Consider the following 12174-nt stretch of genomic DNA (forward strand, 5'->3'; position numbering starts at 1 on the left):
CTACTAGTAGTTGAAGGCATCGATCAAACTAATGTTACCTTCTGATCTCCACAAACTTTACTGTTCAGTGAAGAGAATCCAAGTTTGTTCAGGATTTCTAAAAAACCCACAGGTGAAGGTCTGAGAAGAACTCAGATGGATAGCCTAAATGTGAAATCAAGACTCATGGTCACAAGTTTTAAGGCTTCTGTTAACTAGAAAGTTCAAACTAACAGAGAACTACTGAGAAACTTTTAAAATTTCAGTCCTCAGACTGTCTGAAGGTTCAAACTAACAGAGAAGTACTGAGAAACTTTTAAGATTTCAGTCCTCAGACTGTCTGAAGGTTCAAACGAACAGAGAAGTACTGAGAAACTTTTAAGATTTCAGTCCTCAGACTGTCTGAAGGTTCAAACAAACAGAGATCTACTGTGGGACATAGAAAATTTCAGCCCTCAGACTGTCTGAAGGTTCAGTCTAACAGAGAACTACTGTGGGACTTAGAAAATTTCAGCCCTCAGACTGTCCGAAAGCTCAGGTCCTGAGGACTCGGGAGGTGTGGAGGCTTTGGAAAGTCTTGGAACTGAGGGTTCCACCCTCCAGCACAAAGGCTGAAGCCCAACCTCCTGAGAAAAACGGTCGAGTCGAGACTCGAGTTAAAAAAAAAACTCAAAAATGACAAAAAATAGATGATAAATGCGCAAAAAAAAGAAGAATTAGTATCTGAGCGAGTAGCTCAGGGGGATAAGAAGAGGACTACCAAGTGGAAGGTCGCAGGTTCGAGACCCACCACCGGCAGTTTTCTTTCTTTGTCTTTGTCAGAATTTTGATAAAACTTAAGAAGGGTCTGGTCTTGAACCAGCGACCTGCAGCTCCATAGGCAAATCCTTAACTCACTGAGCTACAGATCAGATACAAAGAAATAAATTCGTCGTCCCTTTGGCATCGTAGTTCCTGAAGTGACCACATGGGTGGAGCTGAGGCGGAGTCTGGGTGGAGTCAGGGCGGAGAGTAGGCGGGGAGGTGGGTGGCGGCCTCCCCCCTCTATTCCCCCACCTCCCCCCACCACCCACCACACCTTCCCCCGCCCGACGAGTTCTTCGAGTCTCCATGAGTTCATCGAGTCTCGACAGGTTTTCCCGAGTTTCTGGAGTTTCCACCAGGTCGTAGGCAGAAGAAGTTGTGATGAAGAGGTGTTGAAGTCGGCCAGGATGGACTGACTTTTTACAGCGACTAGAAGGAAGACGACTAGAAGAGCAGGTCTTTAACCACCATCCATAAAATCCATGGAGTCGCTCCACAGAAATGAAGGGAGGTCAACTTTTATCAACCTCCATCCAGATGTTCAACTTGATATCTTGGAGATTTTTAGCACCACAAACCTTTAGTATCACACTTTATTATCATTTATTAGGACTTTAATGGAATCCACCAGCAGATTTAGTTTTTGTTGACAAACTTTATTCTTGTCGTCGTGGGACTGCAGTATTTAAAACTGTTCCTTCTATTTGACCTCATGTTTAGTAGTTTTAGTGGAGAAAGTTATTTTAATTGTCCGTTAGTCTCTTAAAAACCAAATAATTGGATTAGTCAAGAGGTTTAAATTTCTTACTTTGTCATATTTTAAATATGATAAAAATAAAGCGTCTTGAGACAATTTGACCTGTAATTGGAGTTATATTAATATAATTGAATTAAAATTGTATGTATCTTGTAATGTTGGAGTAATTCAGCAATATATGTTAGAAAACACATTTTCTTTGTCTATTAATCTGTCGTTTTCTCCAGTAATTCATTTCTTGTTTTGGTTTATAAAATGTCAAGCCCAAATATATTCAGTTTACGGTCATAAAAACCAAAAAGATTTACATTCATGATGCAGGAATCAGGCAGTTTTTCACTTTTTATCTTAGTGTAGTCAGAAAGATAGTTGATAATGTGTGAATTGTTGCAGCTTGTGAGCCATAGAAGTTTTTAATCTTTGGGGCCGAGTGTCCAAAAACATTTAGAAACCAACATCAACAAAACACTCAACAAAGGGAAATCCAACTTTTGCATGACAATGTCTAATTAAAGGACATTTATTTCCAACGTAAATGTGTGATATTCATCCTCTGGAGCTTTCTCTTCACATCGTCTTCCACCTGGACTGGTTTGGTCGGGAGCATGTGCAACAAACATTTGAAAAACTGCACTTTAACATCAATGAGTGACACTGAAGTTTAATCTCTACATAAATGAGACTGAGTCTGGATGTGCTGCTCTGTCATTAACTCCTAAGTTTAGGGAAAGTTCAAACAAAAGAGGACAGTTCAGATACGACTTGAGAATGAGCTTATTCTGAACAAACATCTCAGACTTTCTGAGCTTCAGCACCTCAAGCAAGATATTTTAACAACAAGCAACTCAAGAGATCCACAAGTTGGAGAGAGTTAGCTTTAGCTGAGCCAAAGAACATGTGGGATGCTAACCTAGCAAACATTTCAGACTTTTCTCTGTGAATTCTGAGAAATAATTTACTATTTAATGACAGAGCTACATATCTTAACTCAGTCTCATTAAAACAGACTTTAATTCAGTGTCATCCATCCATATTAAAGTGCAGTTACCCAAAATGTTTGTTGCATGAGCTCCAACAAAACCTGTCCAGGTAGAAGGCCACTTTGACAAACAGGAAGTGAAGGATTCCAAGCAGATTTATAGAAGGGGGAACTGGACTGTACTAAGTGTGGTCAAGTATAGAGGGGTGTTTTGTGGGTTTTTAAGGCTGATAATGAGTATTAGTGAGACATTTGGAGTAGATATTCATTTGCAGTAAATGAAAGTATTTAAAATCTTGAGTTAAACTTAGAAGAACACAAACTCTAACAGAAAACTTTGTTGATACGTTTTTGTTTTGTTTACAGATGTTAAGTTAAAGGAGTTTTATTTGTGACGTATAACCAATCAAATCACTCCAGAAGACAGAGCGACCACAGGTAGACAAAGGTTCAGAGCCAAAGTAGCACCATTTTTAAATTTATTTATTACCGTAAATTGGTAAAAATTAAAATACTGCTAATCAGTAAATCAGTCAGCCCACAATTACTACAATTCTACAGTGGATGTGTCTTTTATACAGTATATGATGTATACACTATGTTTGTTTCTTCCTCTGTTGTTTTCTGGATTGTACTCAGCTGCAAGCCTTCGTCCACCAGGCCTCCGTTGACTCGTCCCGCCTGCCGTCTCTGGAGCTGAAGCTGGATTGGAACAGACCAAAGTACAGTCCAATCACGATACCAGCTGCCTCTCAAAAGGCTCCTTCATCTGGCAGGTGGCGCCACTTCTTCTGAGGGGAAGCTGAGCTGGCCCGGCAGAACTTTGGAGATGTGTTCCAGTGGTTGGTGGATGTGTGGGGAGATAGAGAGGGACCTTTGAATTGTTCAGAAAGGAAAACAGGGAAGCCATTGGTAGTTTTAGTTTAGGCTGCTACTGTGGTGTGTTTTGGGGTTTTAAGAGGTGAACAGGAAGAGTTTTTTTTTCGTATTGATTATCTTTTACTTTGTTCCTGGTTGGAATGCCCATCAATGTCAACAAGAAGTTCACTTTTAGTTCTGTTTATTTATTTTTATTTTACTAACACCCATTTGTTTTTTACCCCCTCACATGTTGTGTTGTTGTAAACTTACTCTTTCAAATAAATTCTCGTCTAACCCTCTGGAAACCAGCGTTTGGACTGTTTTTGTGTTGCTCCTCACCTACTTCAGACAGCCGGGACATAACAACGTTTTGTGGACTAAAGGCTAAACTATGACATTTTTAGAGCGACATGCTATACTATGATGTTTGCTGGGCGACACGCTATACTATGGGCTTTTAATTGACATATTACTGACCTTTTTTTTTGTTTTAGTTTTTTTTGTTGTTTTTTAACAACATATAAGAATTTGAACAGTTTTAAAATTTACTATACTTTTACTTGTGCAATGAAATATTATTCTATGGCATTTTTTAGACAACATATTATACTCTGATGTTTTCTTGAATAACATACTATTTTGACAATATACTGCACTATGACATTTTTTGAACCACATATCATACATGACAATTTTAGGCAACATCCTATCATTTTGCGCTTTTTGAACCACATAATAATCTATGGGGTTTTTTTGCCGACATGCTGTACTATGAACTACAGGCCATACTATGTTATTCTTGAAAAGTATACTATACTTTGACATTTTCTGAACTACATCCTATACTGTGGCGTTATACACAGAGTGCTTTGGTTACATGTTGATTTATAATCTAGATTGTTTTCTGTTTTGTTTTTTGACGGGATTACCACAGACCTGACCGTGAACACCGTTGACACCCACCTCAGGGAGACGCTGTCTAAGATCTCAAGGCTGCTTGGTTGTGGTCTTTCTGGCACGTACTCTTCCAAGATGAGCCGGGAAGTTTAACATTGATGGAATGACACCAGGTCTAAGCCGACAAACTTCCAATTCCTCCTCAACCCATAGTCTCTGGGAAACCTACATGGAGTAAGAAAAGTAGACAGAGAAGTAATTAAGTCTGTACACAACATATTAAAAAGAAATCATGCTAATAAATTAAGTACAAAGAACCAAATTCGCCAATATACTGGAGACCAGAGCTATTTAATTTTATAAGTATAACCTTGTTTAGTAACATTTCAATTATTTGAGAGCAGTCCTAAAGAACTGCCTGTAATCCCAATCATAAAATGGGTTTGGAGGAAGAACGTAGATGGTAATCTGGATATACATGAGTTCGGCTTTATAACTACTATTGGTAGTATTGGTGGTAGTAATAGCAATGTGACTACCACTAGTAGTAGTGGTAGTATACAGTACTGCTGCTGATACTGGCACTGCTACTACAAATTGTAATATTATTACAAATGCTGATACTACTTCTGTGACTCTAACAGCTATTTTATACTACTACTGCTGCTTGTGCTTTTAGTATTACTACTACTGCTTGTACAACTATACTACAGCTACTATTAATCGTCTGGCATTTGGTTGTCAAGCTGCTAGCTCGCCTTAGTGTTTTGCTAGTGGCTAACTAGTTAGCTCTCATAGACTGGAAGCTCTCAACAAGATTTAATATTTTAAAAAGAGCCAAAAACTATTCTTACCTATGAAAAGTCATTCCAAGTTTCCTTGTCTCAATCATACGACGTAGTGTTTAACTGTATGCAGCACAGTGATCCGGCATACTTGTTGTTTCCGTTTTCACGCTGTCTACATCAACGGAATGCACTGAAACTTTGCCACCGCTAGCTTAGCCTCGCTGTAGTACGCAGCTCAAAGGGGCGTGTCCTATCTACTCATTCATATCTATGAGAGCAACGGTAGCTGCACATAAGAACGCCTGACGTTGATTAGCTGCGTAAATACCATTATATACAGTCTATGGTAAATACGTATGTGAATCGCATCATTGGCTGCAGCAGCCAGTCACCGGTCACTCACTGACTCACACTGAAAAATAGCACAGAATGAATTGCTACATGTTTATTTTATTTACAATTTAGGTTGGATTTTTTGTGTGTGTGTGCGCAGCGCAGATTTTCTGTGCGCGGAGACCGTGTCAGCAGTGCGCAATTGCGAAGTCCAACTGAAGACTTAAAGCTTTGAAGTAATATTAACTGGCTTTGGTCACTTGGTTATAGCAGAACAAGACAAAAACGCAACATTGACACAATATTAACCTATAATGTTTACATGATAAATGTGTTAGTGAACATTAAATATGTCTTTGACGCTAGCCTCCATTAGCACAATGCTAATGAAGCCTGGGTCTCTAAGTTGAATGTAAAATGCACGAACGCAGCAGGTATTATTTTATTAAAATAGATAATTCTTCAAGTATTTATTGTTCCAACACACATTAGCTCTACAACAAAGTGGTTGTCTGGAAACAACCAAGTTCTATTTTGGAAATGATAGTGGGCAGACAGTGGGGTCATAGACTAGACATTTTGTATTGGTGATGAGTCACACATCTTCCATGCATAGAGTTAATGAGGTTATTGATGCTGCTTGTGGAATATTTTCCCATTCTTCCCGAGGGGCTTGGTGAAGTTGGTGGACATTTTTGACAACATCATCATCTAATGTCACATTGACATACACGTCTATCCTCAGTCTGTCACACCATGTTGTCTGAAACTATTTTGTGGGCGGCAAATGGTGGAGTTTTGGACATTCAATTGCCTGGCTATGGTCCTAACTTACATACCAACAGCCTGTTCACGTCTTTCTCTTGTCAACTGTGGCATTGTGTCATTTAAATAAAGCTGGAATTTTAAGGTTGCGTTTTATTGGTCAAAGGATTGTCTGTGTTCTGGTCTCTAGTAGTCTAACCTTTTGACTCACTCTGTGGTTGTGAATTTGTCACTAGTTGAAAAACTCCCAAACTTTTTGTGCACAATTCACTAAAATGAACCCTTTTCTAACAATAGCAAAATAAGTCACTTTTTAAAAAAAAACTCTTTCATTAAGTCAGAAAATAAGATCATTTGGCTGCAGTGTTTGTGTATTTGTTCAAGTCTACTATTGATTATCCTTTTATCTCTCTTTTGGTCTCCACCTCCAACTCCTGTTTATTTAGCTGCTAAATTCTCCATTATGTTGACCAGCTTATTGCCAACATACTGTCTCTGACAACTGGTGCACACGGTGGGATTATAGAACTGTTTAATACAGCTGCTTGCTGCATCCAAAAAAAGAACTGTGAAGAGTGGCATGAGACACAAAAAGACTGAAGACATCTGCAGAGAAGTTCTCTAATAGGTTAAGGTCCTTGACTATGTGAAATCCCTCTCAAACTGAAGAGCTATTTGATCCAGTGGTATTATAAAAGTAATTATGCTTGTTTGATTGTTCAATAAGACAGCTGTGCACAGTAGCTTTAAACAAATAAAAATGGTTTGCATTTATACAGCACCTCGTGTTTGTTTGGAGCCATTTCAGGTGTGGACTAGAACACATTCAATCCTAGTTATCCCAGTAAACTACAGTGTCCATGTTGGTTTTTTTAAAGTACAAAAACATGTCACCCAGTGCAATAAAGTGGCTCAAGGTTTTAAGTTATAAGCTACTGTATATCATACTTAAACAATAAGGGAAGTACTTGCGTCATGTAATATATAATGTAGAAGCACCCATATCCAAAGACCTTAAAAGATATTGAATGTCCTTTAACCCCAGCAGAGCATTTTGCCCTACTGAGTCCGTTCTTTGGAGTGCAAACATATGGGGGTGTTTTTTTTTCTTTTTACAAATGAATCCACTCTAATCCACAGAAACAGCAGCACAAACTGCAGTATCCAAACTTCCCACAGAGTTTATTCAACCTTACAGCCTCAACATGAATTTAACATTCTAAGCTATAAGCATTGATTTGCATCAAATTGTCCATGCGCCCATAAAAACGTGTCTACCAGCTACATGCAGAGAGAGAGAACATTGTTTTTCCTATAAATAAGCTACTGGTGAATAGATAAAGCTCAGAAGTATTCTTGAGAGAACTGTTTGCTTGCTGTTTATACGATTAAATTGTCTCATGATTAATAATTTGGTCTCTTTTGTTCACAAATATTTTCCCAGTGTGCACTTTTGTCGGAGAACGCTCCTGCTTAAATAAATCATTGCTGAATTAGTGTTGCATTACACTCTTTGTTCAGAGAAACACTCTCCACGAGGCCACGTTCGGTGCTGTGAGGGCGATCTGAAGGACGGAAAGAAAACCAATCACTTTTGGAAATTGTGTCATATTGATTTATGGCTGCTATTATACACCTTTTTCTGTACATCCATATACACAGACCTCTGTCATTGTATACGATGTGACACAGGGGGTGTCATTAGAGAGTATGGATATAGCCAACTTGGGGGAGATGAATAAATGTTCTGTTCAGAGGAACATTTTATTCTCAGCCTTGTAAAGTTATTGATTCATGCACCGTACAGTGCTGCACCAGTGGCTGTCATTTATTTAGAAAAAAGTTAAAAATGCTGAGTTGTTTTTTTTTTTTGGTTTGTTTGGTGGATTTTTGCGCCTTAGCTTTATTTTTTATTTTTACAATACCAGCATTTAGAGGAAAGAAAAAACACAGGGTGTGAGAGCAGCACAGTTTGTCAGAGATGTTTACTCGCTTGACCACATGATGGTAAGTGATGACAGGGGAGAGAGATGAAAGGGATGGGGGAGAGGAAGGGGCTTAAGAGAGAGAGAGAAAGGAGAAGACACTCAATGTAAGTGTCCGTCAGCGTGGGGATGTTTGGGCAATGGTGGTTTCCGTGGTGACAAAGCGAAGAGCAAACACACTAAGAGAGAAGCATTTTGTGCTTTTGGGGGCACACGTTGAGCGTGTGGTGTTACAAAAATTCCTCCTTGAGTGCTTTATTGACATGCATTCACAGTGTTTTGTTCGCAATCTGTTCGTATGTGTGTGCGATCCCCGTGTGCCTGCGTGTGGGTTTGTATGCATCAGGATGTAGGATATTATATTCACACCCTCACACGGAGATATAAATAGACAAGCCAGAATACAGGGGAAACTGAATAATAATTTGTTTCACTGGCAGCTATTCAAACTTACAGTCTGTCAAAGTAGCGTTGTGCAGAGCAAGCAGAATGCAGAGTCTCACAGCAAATATTTGGTGTGGACGCCAATAAATTCAATCGGCAATCTTATTTTTTCCGCTCATGCAAGGGAGATTTATTGCTGGGCAGATTAGAGATCATGACTCAAATGATATAATTTCATCTCTTACCTGCTTTTTCCTTTGTGAGCAGTAGCTGTTCTAGTTATTACAATTACTTAGGCATTTGTGTTACCGATGAGTGTATAAATGAATGTGTGTACATAGTTTGGTGCTCTACTGTATGTCTTAGGGAGGTACAGTGTGTGTGTGTGTGTGTGTGTGTGTGTGTGTGTGTGTGTGTGTGTGTGTGTGTGTGTGTGTGTGTGTGGCAGCGTTATCTCTTCCTCATTCAAGTCATGTCACAGGCCAGACACTCCATTGTCAGGAGAGGCTTTCATCCGCTGACTTCAGATGTGCCTGTCATCCAGTCCAATTATACAGAGAGAAATAGGTATTGTTACACTCTGGGGATTGATTCAAGACAAAATAGAAAAATGAAGAGAAGACTACAGTCATCTACAGCCATGCGCCACTTGCTTGGAGTCACACGCGCTACTTCTCGCACACACAGATTCAAAAAAATCACATGGACGAGCAACTTCAATATCTCAGCGATAACAAGTCATAGCAAAGTAACACGGCCTCACCGCTGCCTACAGTGGAAAGTGTCTGGCAGGTAGGCTGCAGTAATTTGAAATGGTGAAGGATCGAGTGCTGCACCTCTGCCTCGGCCCTCACTGTCGAGCTGATAGACCTTCTTTTTATGGAGATAACTGCGGGTTGATGGAGCAGCTGAGCAATCCCAGGCTTACAATGACTCCAACCTGCTGCTGAGAGCTGGTTCAGAGCCACTCAAGCATCAGTCAACATGCTGACATGAACAGTCTCATCTCACCACTTTCTGCATTTTCCTTTCTGCTCTTTTGATTCTTCCACCTCTCTCTCTCTCTCATACAAAACCAGAATGGATGTCAAGAACCACCACTTACCTCCGATCACTCATGGGGAACAGCTCCAAGTTTATGTAACACCACGGTGGCATTGCACTCATACGATGCCGTGTTGCCATGTTAGTCATTGTTAACATGCTGGTTCATGAAAAGTTTGCTGTTGCTCTTTCAGGCCTTGTTTGGAATGTGCTGCATTATCAGGCTGGTAAATGACTAAGAGGTGAAATGGTGGTTCAGCTCTTCCTGGAGGATCCATTTACCTCCTCCGTCATTTCATTAAGTTTGTCACATGTATCCTTATTTATACACAAGAGTTGTGACAGCTCAAGATGGCAGACGTCTCAGTTTAGACAATCCCCTTATGTGTAGTCAACCTTACGTCTCAGCCGAGCCTCCAGTGTCCTTGCTGCTGAATCAGATTCACTGATGTGGAACGCTGTTGGCTGAGATGCTGGAGGGCATGGGGAGAAGGGATTTGCTCCTCGGCTAAGTCTTTTCTCTGTGCAGATTCCTACCGGGCCCTGAGAGGAGATTTAAACTCTTATATATACACTCTCAAAATGGACACGCACGCACGCACGCACGCACGCACACACACACACACACACACACACACACACACACCATGCATCTGTTTTCCTGCCATCAATCTCCTAACTCCACCCAGGTTGTTTTGAAAGTGATAAATTCAGCCATTTAATATCCATAATTTATTATTCGCAGCGCACCGCAGATTTAGATTAGGTAGTATTTTATCTAGGTAATAGTTGTACCCTTCAAGGTCATTCTGAATGTTTTTCATTATCCTTTCCTGGTTAAAACTCAATATAGTTGTTTGGTACCTTACTCCCAATGTGACTGAATGACACTACTAAGTAGAAAAATTCATTAAAACATTTGAAGGAGGTTCTCTAACAGAAGTGTGATGCTCGTTTGCTATATTTTTGTCTAATTATATCGTCTGCCAGGACTGGGCTTTGCCATATGTTTTCAGATGCAATATGTCTCCACAGTTGATGAAAATTCATGTCTCTGTAGTATAAATATCTTGCTTAAAAGGGTGTTAAAATGTGCAGCCTCACACAGCAGAAAAAGACTGTGGACTGTTTTGCCTAGAAGATAAGAAAGAAATTGGTGTCACTTCAGATTTTTTTGTATCAAAATTGTTTTCTTTCCAAGAGTGTATTTTTAACAGAACTGGCAGCCCCCACAATTAGCTCTTAGCACAGTGAGAAATATTTTCAAAATCCTCATTTAATAAATAAATAAATATAAAAAAATTCTGAGGAATCAGCACACACTGTTGTTGGTATCACAGCTGAAGTAACAACAGTTTTATTTTTGGTGAGCTGCTGCAAAGCCACCAGTCAAAAGTTAAGCAACTTACTGCTGATGGCCAATGAAAAGTGAATAAAGGAGACGTTCCCTGATATAGAAAACCGGCTGTGTGGATTTTTTTCCCTCTTTCTTTTTGTAGTGAATAAATGTAAGTTATCTTGCTGTCATCCCCCTCCTCCCTCCCTCCCTACGCCTGTCTTTCTCCTCTCTGTGTGTCTCTGAAATACACACATACTCTCTCGCACAAAGGAGGGAAAGTGTCACTATGGAAACAAGGAGGCGAGATTCTAAAAGCTACCTCTTGAGACGAGAGTTAAGACAACAAAAAGGAGTCCACTGTGTGAGTGGCAGAAAAAGCAGCAATATACACAGCATCTATACTTCTCTCTCCTGTTCTGCCACTGTGAATGTCATCATCAAGCTGCCTTGTCAGCCTTCTTACCTTCATCCCACTCTTTTTGCCTTTTACCAGACTATGAATGTCTGTGCACGCACGTGCATGTGTATTTCAACACATCCCTTCTGTTTGTGTGTGAGTCTGGTGTTGTGCCTGCAGTTAAATGCATGTGGCTCTGTGGACAACTGTGTGTGTGTGTGTGTGTGTGTGTGTGTGAGAGAGAGAGAGACTTGGGTGTAATATGCACCACACATTTCTTTAATAGGGCTAATCCATTTTAATCCCACCTGCCACAGTTACCTTACAATGATGAATGTAAGCCTAAATGAGTTGAGACGCAGAGAAATGCCCGCGGGAGACAGAGGAGGCTGGGAGGTAGATTTAAGTCTCTATATGTGTGTGTTTGTCTTTGTCAGTGTGTGTGTGTCCGTGTAAGCCTGTGCATGTGTATTTATTAAGGGCTCTGCAGCGGCTGAAACAGGTTTTTCCCTCCCCTGCTCTCTTGAAGGCTATTTTCTGTGGGTCTGCAGGGTCACTGCTGTCCTTAGTGATGTCTCCTTCAAGTGCAATCAGCACCATGGACAGCAACACCGATCGCCACCATGGCAGGCACCACAGCAGGCATCCATCTCAATAGACTCAAAGAGGCTCCCTGTGCTTAGCTGCTTTCCTTTTTCATTCCTACTGATCTAAAAGAATTGAAAGCAGGCTGCCCATTAGGCTTCAGTCTTGATGTACTCCCTCAGTCCTTGATCTTTAACAGGAATGGAAAGGGGATGCAGGGGTGGTGGGAAAGAGGAAGTAATTGTGAAAGACCTGCGGGCGGCCACATCTATTAATA

At 40.3% G+C, this 12174-nt stretch overlaps 1 long non-coding RNA gene across 1 annotated transcript; it reads right to left on the minus strand.

The window, feature by feature from the left end:
* Positions 1 to 1083: 1083 nt before the first annotated feature.
* Positions 1084 to 6088, minus strand: LOC129348315 (uncharacterized). The gene is made up of 3 exons (XR_008600836.1): positions 5132 to 6088; positions 4344 to 4502; positions 1084 to 3393 (listed from the first exon to the last, which is right to left on the minus strand). It is a non-coding gene; the product is annotated as an uncharacterized LOC129348315 (long non-coding RNA).
* Between the last annotated feature and the right edge of the window lie 6086 nt (positions 6089 to 12174).

Source organism: Amphiprion ocellaris, chromosome 3 (assembly GCF_022539595.1).
Source record: "Amphiprion ocellaris isolate individual 3 ecotype Okinawa chromosome 3, ASM2253959v1, whole genome shotgun sequence".
Lineage (NCBI taxonomy): Eukaryota > Metazoa > Chordata > Actinopteri > Pomacentridae > Amphiprion > Amphiprion ocellaris.